At 42.3% G+C, this 11,553-nt stretch overlaps 1 pseudogene; it reads right to left on the minus strand.

Moving 5' to 3' along the window:
- Nucleotides 1-11,024: 11,024 nt before the first annotated feature.
- Nucleotides 11,025-11,144, minus strand: LOC142452175 (small nucleolar RNA SNORA28; annotated as a pseudogene).
- Between the last annotated feature and the right edge of the window lie 409 nt (nucleotides 11,145-11,553).

Raw genomic sequence — 11,553 nt, forward strand, 5'->3', positions numbered from 1 at the left:
ATACCTCTGCCGAACTACAAAGGTGTTAAGTCTATATCATTGGTCAACGTGATCACACCGGTCACTTGTGTTCAGAACTGGCCAACTACTGACTGAGATTATTTGTTGGTTTATAATAATGCATGTCCTATAAGGGACTATTTTGGCTTGGTAATGGTAGACACTACATGTGATAATTATATCTAGTCAGGGTGGGTTTGCTTTTTCTTAACATCAAACAACTGAGCCCTTCTCTCCTATGTCTTTTTTGCAGTAGGCAATTGCCCACACTATACCAGAATCCTGCACTCCAGTGTGGGCACCTGGGAAAATCACCTTCCTTTGACATCTGCTCTGACAGACCACCGCAAGCCACATGAATGCCACGCACAAAGATGTAGTGATCACAAGGTAAATACTCTATTGGGAAGCTCATGGATATGCCATCAATGTCTGCAGTGGCTTGGCTTTGTATTGGAGAAAGATTGTATTAGAGAAAGATTGACCTATGCTGAGCAAAGTTAGCCAAGCACAAAAGGACAAGTATAACGTGAGTCCACTGAGGTAAGTTCAAACAACAGAATGAGCAAAAAGGGAAAATGAACATATTGCAGTTTCCAGGCTGAGAACCAGATGCTCTTAATAGAGGCAGACTAAACACAATGATTCATATGTCATCAAAATAATAAAGAAAGAAAAGAAATGAAAAAAAATTAATGCAAAAAACACCTGAGAGGAACTACTGAGAGGTGATCTATGAGTAAACATAATAGTGGGGCAAGAGGAAAGAAAACCAAAAAAGAAGAAAGAGTAAAGTAAAATGTATTCTTAAAGGTATAAATATAGATATATATGTAAATATTTATAAAGATAGGTATATTTGTCAATGTATGTTTATATGTATGTCTATGTATATAAATACAAAAAGGAATCAGATGGAATTTGGGATTCTACTTAAATCTTACCTCAGTACATGAATGGTTTGCTCCAATGATGTGGCACTATATGACACTCACCTTTCCAACACGCTCACTGAAGACAAAGCGGTGCACAAGCAAATATGATGAAGAAAGCTGATGGTGCCCAGTTATCAAAAGATATAGCATCTAGGGCCTTAAAAGGCTTGTAGTTAAACAAGTGTTCACCTAGCAGGGAAGCAACAAAGCCCACCTGGGAGAAGCACACCAGCCTGTGTGATCACGAGGTGTCAATGGGACTTGGTATCAGATGTTCAAAACATGTAATCGAATTGACATGAGGAAGCATAGACAAAGTGGAGACCCAAAACCCATCTCTAAGATAATTGAACAGCACCTCCCAGAAGGGTCACATGGAAGGGATGATATATCCAGGATGCAGTTTAGCACTGGATTCAACACGTAAGTATCCTATAGTTCTTTAGTATTTCCTCCCGTACTATTATGGTTCGAGTTTTACCTCATTGATCTTGTTAGACCTGTGTATGTACATTTTTATACCTAAGATCATCTGCTATTTGAAATCCAGCATGGATACAATCTTCAGAAATAGTCATGGGAGTAACAATTCCTTGAGGGGTTTGGGAAGAGAGGGAGGAAGAAGGGGAAGGAGGAATAAATCATGGTGACGACTGTATAACCCCACTCAAGGGGAATGAATAACAGAGTTGTAGATGAACGGATACATTGGATGATGTCAGATATGGCAATAAATAAATACATAAATAATAGCAATATATAACATAATAATACAAGTTCATGGGGTAGGGTGGGGGAAGGCAGGGATAAAGGGGAGCTGATATCAAAGAGTTCAAGAAGAAAGAAAATATTTTGAAAATGATGGTGGTCAGAGCATGTATATGGGTACAGATAAGAGCTGGAAACACAGGGACAGATAAACCTCTCAGGACCAATAATGACAGTGGCGATACCAGGAGGTTAAGCGGAAGGGACAAGGGGGAGGGGGGAACGAATCACATGACCTACATTTAACCCCCTCCCTGGGGGATGGACAACAAAATAGTGGGTAAAGGGAGACATCAGTCAGTGTAAGACATGAAATAATAATAATAATTTATAAATTATCAAGGGTTCATTAGGGAGCGAGGGTAGGGGAGGGAGGGAAAAATGAGGAACTGATACCAAGGGCTCAAGTAGAAAGAAAATGTTTTGAAAATGATGATGGCAACATATGTACCACAATAGATGCATGTATGGATTGTGATGAGAGCTGTACGAGCCCCCAATAAAATGATTAAAAAATAAAAGAAAATGATGGTGACAACAATTTTACAATATGCTTGATCTAATTGAATAATGGATTGTTACAATATCTATAGGAGCTCCCAATAAAATGATTAATTTTTTCAAAAGTTAACTGCCCCCTCCAAAAAAAGATAGCCAATTGAGTGGGTGTAGTGATCCCATGGGAAGAAGTAAAAAATAACGTACATTGAGTGCACTGACATTCACAAATCAATGTTTGCCACATGTTGTGGGACGTGGGTTAAACAAAGTAATGCGAGAGAAGGAAGTCGTATGGACTGCAGGGTCGTAATACAAAATTTTAGGTAAGTTTGTCAAAAAGCAGTAGCTTCCATTCCAGGTGCAAAGTTGAAGGGCACCATCAGTTTCGCAGCTGGTGACCTGTTGACTCTTTTGGACCGGACTGGAGAAGAGGGAGGAGACGTGCTCTGCTGGAACAGCCAGGCAGGAGTAAGGAGGATGAGACGCCGCTCATTTATTTCCCTTTCATCAGGCTCCTGCAAAAGTAGCCTAAGGACTTAATTGCACTGTTTGCTTCTATCTCTAGAAAAACAGAATTCGTAATTGCATTAACTTGTTACTAGAGTTTGCTCTTATGGGGTAATATCATTTTAACGATTACTTCCTAATTATAGGGTTTTCATTGTTCTGAAATTCCCATTCAGCGTGTGTTCCACTTTCGCTTTTATGAAGCACGTTTAGTGGAACAAAAGCTTGGGGCTGCGTTTTTGAAAGGCCCACGCTGAGCTGAGCAGAAGCTGTGACTTGCTTTCAGCTGTGACTTGCCGAAAGCTCTTCTCTACTGGGAAAAGCTGGGGGCTACTGTGGTTTTCGCCCTCCTTTGATGAAATCATGCTGTTCGCACACTGATGGGATAATGGCATCCAACAGGTGATGGCTTTATTGGGTTGGTGGTAATGTCAGATATAATGACAACCATTAAAATCAGTCTGCGAATGGCCTTAAGCTTTGAGACCAGTTACCTAGGGATGTGTCAAGGACAGATCACCCTCAAAGTGGTCTGGAAGGGGACTGGGCATCATTCTTTGTGTTTTCCAATGAAAGCTTTCCATTTCAGAGTCACAGGGTGAGCCAAAGGCAGGGATAGAACTTGGGTGTTAGCCATCTCTGGCATCCATATGGTGGCTTCTGCACCGTGAAAATCAAGGTGGAGTCACACAAAATGAAATTCATTCAGAGGAAGCGAATAGAAAACACCCTTGGGATGCTGCGCCTGCATACCACAAACATTTAGCAATACTTGAGTGCACACATCATGCTGAAAGCTCTGAGGGATTTGGAGACGAACAAGGTGGCGTGTGCATGATGGGACCTACTTTCTGGGGAGGGAGATGCTTATTTCCCAGGAACTCTATAGCGAAAGGCAACATGCGATAGGAGAATAGAGCAGAACTGGATCTGGGTGGAAGAAGGGAGTGTAAGTTAATTTAGATGAGGATGACTTCTAGAAGCTATTTGGGACCATGAAAACAAAGGACACCTTCATGAGGTGGAATGACACAGTAGCCACAACAATGGACGTAAACATACCGGTGGCCATGAAGGTGGCAGAGGACCAGGCACGGACTTATTCTGTTTTCTAATGTTCTCTTCAGCCCATTATGTGGAGCTCATGCAGTCAGCCCACCCCCCTGATTTTCCTTGAGGAAGCAAGCTTAGCTAGATGAAGTGACTTGGCCAAGGTCATACTGTTGGCGTCTGAGCTGGACCTCAAGCCCTAGCTTCCTAACTTTTCCCCCAACACTCTTTTCTTTCTAGTGAATTTCTAAAACAACTTTATTGAGATAATTGACATTTCATATCATCCACTCATTTAAAATGCATAACCCAATAGTTTTTGGTGTTCTCACAGAGTTGTGTAACTATTACCACCAATAATTTCTAACATATTTTTATCACTTCAGAGAATACTTCATTCTCTTCCTTGCCTCTTTGTTCCATTTTCAGCCCACCTCTAGATGATCCCTGATCTATTCTTTGTTCCTGTAGATTTGCTATGCTGGATATTTAATGTGAATGGAAACATATCCTACGTGATCTGTGGCTTCTGGCTTCTTTCAGAGAGCATAAAGTTTTCACGGTCCTCCAAGTTGAAGCTGTGTCCATAGTTCTTCCTCACTGCTGAATTATACTTCATTGTGTGAACACATCACATTTTCTTTATTCATTGATCATTTGGTGGATGATTGGGTTGTTTTACTTGTGGGTTATTGTGAATAATGCTGCCTTAATTATTTGAATGTGGATTTAAATAGTTTTATTGGCATATACTTCACTTTATATAATTTAATTGTTCAATCCCATTTAGAAGAGTTTGTAATCATCAACACAATCCATTTCAGAACATTTTCTTTTTTACTCATTGTTGTTAGTGCCCCAAATCCACCCACAACCTCCTCTGTCACACCTCAACTAATCATTAATCCAGTCACCGTCTCTTTAGATTTACCAATCCTGGATTTCACATACAGAAAATCATACAAAACACAAACAGGAAGCAAGCAAGCAAACAAACAAAAAAAACAGTAGCAATGAGTAGACAAGACATGGGAAAACCTCAACAGAAAAAGCAGAAACTACTAAAAACTAAAACAACTTTAAAGTGGGTCAAAAGGGAGATCAAATGAGAAGGCATTACACGTTTACCTAATTGTATTCGCTGCAATCGACTTGACAATGCTTTCTGTCTGAGAGCGAGGCTATGGACCTCTCTGGACTAGCAACACTCTTTTCATAACGCAAGTCTATGAAGACTGCAACTCCAAACTAACCACGCTAGAGGGTTCGTTCACAAAGTGTCTGTCCCTATGGGGCAAGAATGCTGTCGATATCACCAAGCAAAATTCTAGCAGTTAGCTTCAATGAAAACGAATAAATAAATAAGAGTTAATGTATGAAATACTTGCTATATTCTTCCTACTATCTGTGAATTAACTCACTTTATTGTCCCCACTATTTGGGGGGATAACTTTCAGTACACAGGGGCAAATAATCTGGGTAAAAATACATCTCCAGAAAATGCTGGAGCCAGGATGGGAACCCAAACAGCAAGGCCCTAGAAGCCAGCTCAGTGGTAATCCTTAAGCCAGTGGACACCAATACTTGACACTCGAAACAGGTGCTGCAGTGACATCACATTTATTTAGGAAACCCTTTTGAAAAATGAATGATAACCAATCAACATGCAATCAAAATGCATTGATAATCACTGGGGATTAGAATGTGAATGTTGGAAACAGGTCAAATAAGTATGGTGATAGAAACAGTGCTGGAGATTGCGTGATAGAATTTTGCAGAACACATGGCTTATTGAATAAAGAAGACAGAAGAAAAGGTGATGCATTTGAATTGCGGTGCTGGAGCAGAACACTGAACTGCTGAAGGACAAACTCATTTGTCTTGAAAGAAGTAGACCAGAGTGCTCCTCAGAGGCAAGGATAGCAAGGTTTCCTCTTAAATACTCGGGACCTATTGTCAGGAGAAAGCAGGCCCTGGAGAAGGACAACACGCTTGGTAATGTGCAGAGGCAGCGGGACAAAAGGAAGGCCCTCAATGAGATGGATTTACACTGTGGCTGTGACCGTGGGCGCAAGCGTAGGAATAATTGTGAGGATGGCGCACTGTTTCGTTCTGTTGTGCATAAGGTTGCTGTGGGCTAGAACGGATGCGATGGCATCTAACAACAAAATCACTTGTTTATTGCAAATGCACATTTAAAAAATAACAAATGGCAACGACACACTTTGATCTTGCCAGATTGAACACATAGGAACCAAATACAGCGAAGTCTGTGGAAAGAGATGGTGAAGAGACTGAGTACCAGCCCAAACAAAACCCAGGACTGACTGTGGCTCAGAGAGATTACATTAAGTTAACAAGACCCAAAATACGACTTTGAGCACTTCCCATCTGGTTTGCTGCATTGAAATTCAGTGACGGAATGCCAGATGAGTTGTGAGATGAGATGAAGAACATCATGCATACGGAAAGTAAAAAGGCATTAGAAAGACAGAAAAGATAAAAAAGATCACAGTGGATGTCAGTAAAGGCTCTGCTCTTGCTCTTGAATGTAGATAGATCAAATGACTGAAAGAATGTGCGTGGAGCAAATCACAGAGAAGCTGATTGCATGAAGAATGCAGGATGGGGACTGGAGGGAGGCTGATTAACAACCTTTGGTCTACAGAAGACACAATCTTGCTTGCTGAAAGTGAGGAAGACTTGAAGTACTTGCTCATCTTCATCAGCCTTCAGTATGGATTACAGCTCAATAAAAAGAAGACCCAAAATTTCACAATGGGACCAATAGGCAGCATCATAATAAATGAAGAAAAGATTGAACCTGTCAAGGATTTCATTTTGCTTGGATTCACAATCAATTCTCATGGAAGCAGCAGTCAAGAGATCAGAGGACACATTGCCTTGCATAAATCTGCTGCACAAGACCTCTTTAAAATATTGCAGAGCAAGGATGCTACTTGGGAACCAAAGTAGGTGCTCCTGATCCAAGCCATGGTATTTTAAATAGCCTCATTTGCATGTGACAGTTGGCCATTGAATAAGGAAGACTGAAGAAGAATAGATGCATTTGAATTATGGTCCTGGAAAAGAATATTAAAAGTTTCATGGACTACCAAAAGAACCGACAAATTTGTCTTAGAAGTAGAACCAGGTGGGAGGAAGAGAGTGGAGCACATCCTGGCCGGCCAAGCCTTCAGGACAATATGCCTACTCAGAGCAGCCAATCCACAGAGAAGACCATATGGCTGGCCCCACTATGAGACACGACATCCTTCACTGACCCATAGCCCTACAGGGGACAACACTGGACACAGTGTGGGAATTGCGCTCGATCTGACCCCACCACACTGAGGCAAAACACTAAGGGCTTGCAACTGAACAGCAAGGAGAACAGAGCAACAAAGTCCCCAGGGAACACCAAAAATAGACTTAGCACCCCCTCAGACTGGACCAGGTAATTTGGTAATTGGTTTTGTTGTTGTTCTTTTGTTTTCTTTTCTTTTGTTGCTGTGTTTTGCTCTGTCATGTTTTTGTGCATGTTATTATCTCCTCAGGTCTGTCTAAATAAGCTAGGCTGGATGAACAATCTGGAGGAGAAAACAATGGGACCAATGGTTTGCGGGGCAAGGGGGGCATGGGAAAGGAGAGGTGGGGGGAAAGGAAGTGGTGTTAATGTTCCAGGGACAATGGAACAACAAGTGATCCAAAATCGGTGGTGAGGAGGGTATAGGAGGCTTGGTAGGGCTTGATCAAGGGTAATGTAGCCAGGCGGAATTACTGAAACCCAAATGAAGGCTGAGCATGATAGTGGGACAAGAAGAAAGTAAAAGGAAATAGAGTAAAGAGCTAGGAGGCAAAGGGCACTTATAGAGGTCTAAATAAAAGCATGTACACATGTAAATATATTTATGAGGATGGGGAAATAGATTTGTGTGCATGTATTTATAGATTTAGTATTAAGGTAACAGATGGACATTGTGCCTCCACCCAAGTACTCCCTTAATGTAAGAATACTTTGTTCTAATAAACTAGCATTCCATGGTGCTCACCTTCCCGACACAATCACTGAAGACAAAGCAGGTGCATAAGCAAATGTGGTGAAGAAAGCTGATGATGTCCGGCTATCAAAAGATATAGCATCAAGGGTCCTAAAGATTTGTAGTTAAACAAGTGACCTCTTATCAGGGAAGCAATAAAGCCCACATGGAAGAAGCACACCAGCCTGTGAGGCGCCAAAGGGATCAGGTACCCGGCATCAAAGAACAACAACAAAAAAAATAGTATTATGAATGAGGGGAAGTTCGGAGTGGGGACCCAGGATCCATCTGTGGGCAATTGGACATCCCCTTGCAGAAGGGTCGCAAGGAGGAGATGAACTAGTCAGGGTGCAGTGTAGCAGTGATGAAACATACAATTTCCTCTAGTTCTTGAATGCTTCCTCCTCCCCCACTATCAGGATCCCAATTCTACTTAACAAATCCGGATGGACCAGAGGATGTACACTGGTACAGATAGGAACTGGAAACACAGGGAATCCAGGACAGATGAACCCCTCAGGACCAGTGGTGAGAGTGGCAATACCAGGAGGGTGGAGGGAAAGTGGGGTGGAAAGGGGGAACAGATTACAAGGATCTACATATAACCTCCTCCCTGATGGACAGACAGCAGAAGGGTAAAGGGAGACATCGGATAGTATAAGATATGACAAAATAATAATTTATAAATTATCAAGGGTTTATAGGGGAGAGGAAGCCGGGAGTGGAGAATGAGGAGATTGATAAGGGAAACAAATGTACAGAAGTGCTTGACACAATGGATGTATGTGTGGATTGTGATAAGAGTTGTACAAGCCCCTAATAAAATGATTTAATTAATTTTTTTAAAAAAGAACTTCTTTGCTTGATTTTAAAAATTCTTGCAGATTATTTTCTTTTGAGAAAATTGTCCACACACCCTAGGCGAAGTACTAGTTCATCAGATCACAATTTACCGATGAAGGTGCTTTAAGCTCCTTGCCTCCAAACTATGTCACGATGTTGTGCCAACTTCAGTCAAGTCCCTCTTCAAAGTCTTCTCAAGCCACTTTATGTAGCCCTCCTCGCTGTCCTGTGTCAAATCTGATCCTTGGGGATCCTGGAGGACAGAGTGGAACTTGCCCACGTAGGTTCCTGGGCTGTACTCATCACAGAAACAGATGGTCATGTCATTCTCTCGTGGAACTGTTGGTGAGTTTGAACTGACAACCCTTTGGTTAGCAGCCAAGTACTTAACTGTCCCATCCTAGGGCTTCTCACTCAAGGCATCATCTCTCCTGCTCTCTGCCATAGGGTTGATGATGCGTGATAGCAACCATACAGCACAGGATAAAGCTGGTGCTGTGAGTTTCTGAGACTGTAACTCTTTACAGGAGTAGAACACCCCACCTTTCTTTCTTTTTTTTTTGGTGATCCAAATGGGTTTTTATTAAGGAGAGAAGGTGATAGAGAGAGAAGAGAAGAGAAAGAGAAGAGAGGAGAAGAGAAGAGAAAGAGAAGAGAGAGGGGGAGCGGGGAAAGAAAGGATTCCACCCCACCTTTCTTCCGAAGAACGGCTGGTGGTTTTGAACTACTGACCTTGCAAGTAGCAGCCCCATGTGTTTGAATTATGGTGCTTGGGAAGAATGTTGAAAGTACCGTGGACTGCAAAAGAACAAACAGATCAGTCTTAGAAGAAGTACAGCCAGAGTGCTCCTTGGAGGCGAGGATGGCCAGACTTTGTCTCGTATACCCTGGACATGTTTCCAGGAGAGTCTAATCCCTGGAGAAGGACATCAAAATTGGTGAAGTAGAGGGGCAACAAAATGAAAAAGGCCTTGAAAGATGGATTGACATAGTGGCTACAGCCATAGGCTCAAACATAAACACAATTTTGAGGATGTGGCAGGGTGGGGTAGTGTTTCGTTCTGTTCTGCATAATAGGGTCACCATCAGTCAGAAATGGACTCATTGGGACCTGACAATTCTCCCATGTTAATGGACCAGATTAGGGTGGGGTGTCATTTGAGTTTCCACCTAAGTAGAGGGTTTGTGTCATGTTACCAAATTTGTTTCCATGGGGTTTGATCTGGTGCAAGAAAACCACCACACCTCCATCAGAACCATTTCTCTGCACGTCAGCAATAGGGGAGCACGGGACTGTTAGGGAAGGAGGGCCACTAGGAGAGCATTTTTGAGATCCCTGTCTGCAGTGGAGTAGGCTAAGACCAGAGACTGTGGCACCCAGACCATGATGTTGTTGTCAGGCAGATGCCATCGGGTTGGGTCTGAACCATAGAAACCAACAGAACAAAACACTGCCCAAACTGCACCCGCCCTCACAGTTATTCCTGGGATTGAAGCCATTCACTGTTGCAGCTAGTGTGTCGATTCATCTCAGAAAGGCATTTTTGCTGCCCTCTGCTTTCCCAAGTATGAGCTCCTTCCCATAACTTGCCCCAAGGTTGTGAGAGGAAGTCTTGCCATCTTTGCCTGCAAGGAGCCTTATGGTTGTACTTGTAAGACAGATCTGTTTGTTCTTTTGCCAGTCCTTGGTACTTTCAATATTATTAGCCAACACCACAATTCAAATATTTTGATTCTTTTTCAGTTTTCCTTACTCAATGTCCAACTTTCGCGTGCAAATGAGGTGATCAAAAACATCATGGCTTGGATCAGGCTTACTTTTATCCCTGATGTAACATCCTTGCTTTTCAACACTTTAAAGAAGTCTTGTGGAGCTTATTTATCTAATGCCATGAATCTTTTGATCTCTTAAATGCTTCCATGAGCACTGATTGTAGATCAAAGCAACTCCACATCCTTGACAAATTCAGACTTTTCCTCATGTATCACGATGTTGCCTATTGGTCCAGTTGGCAGGAGTTTGGTCTTCTTTATATGGAGTTGGGATCCATATTGGAGGCTAGGTTCCTTGACCTTCATCAGCAAGTGTTCAAGACCTCCTCACTTTCAGCAAGCAAGGCCGTGGCATCTGCATTTCCAAAGTTGTTCATAAGCCTTCCTTTAATCCTGGTGCTGCATCATTCTTCATGGCACCAGTTTCTCCAATGATTTGCCCAGCACACGGAATGAAACGGATGGCGAGGGAACACTCACTCCTTTCCTGCATTCCCCTGTGCTCTTCACACAGCTGCCTCGTGATCCGTGCACAGGCTCCACACGAGCACAAGAAGGGGTTCTGGAAATCCCTTTCTTCTCAAAGCTATCCATAGTTTGTTGTTGTTTTTTTAAAGTCTATGTAACGGTTAGTCTCTCTGAGGAGAGAACACCGGACAGGTTAGACTTTCTGCTGTAGCAACTCAAATTGTGACAGACGGTTTGATCATCTGCCACAGTGTTGCTTGTGTTATGATCCATTGAGTCAAACGCCTTGGCATAGTCAATGAAATGCAAGTCAACATCTTTCTGATGTGCTCTGCTTTCAGGCAAGATTCATTTGGCATCAGTAAGGATTTCCCTTGTTCCACATCTTATTCTGAATTCAGCCTGAATCTCTGGCAGCCACCTGTTAATGCACTGCGGCAACCCCTGTTGGATGAACTTCAGAAACATGTTACTTGCATGTGATATCAACGATATCGTTCTATAATTTGTGCTTTCTGTTAGGTCACCTTTCTTTGGAATGGGAACAAGTGTGTAAGTTGGCAAGTCATAGTCTTCCAAGTTTCTTGGTACAGATTAGTGAGTGCTTTCCGCGCTTCATCAGCTTGTTGACACATTTCAGTTGGTATTCCAGCAACATCTGGACCTTT

The sequence above is a fragment of the Tenrec ecaudatus genome, chromosome 6 (assembly GCF_050624435.1).
Source record: "Tenrec ecaudatus isolate mTenEca1 chromosome 6, mTenEca1.hap1, whole genome shotgun sequence".
NCBI classification, from domain to species: domain Eukaryota; kingdom Metazoa; phylum Chordata; class Mammalia; order Afrosoricida; family Tenrecidae; genus Tenrec; species Tenrec ecaudatus.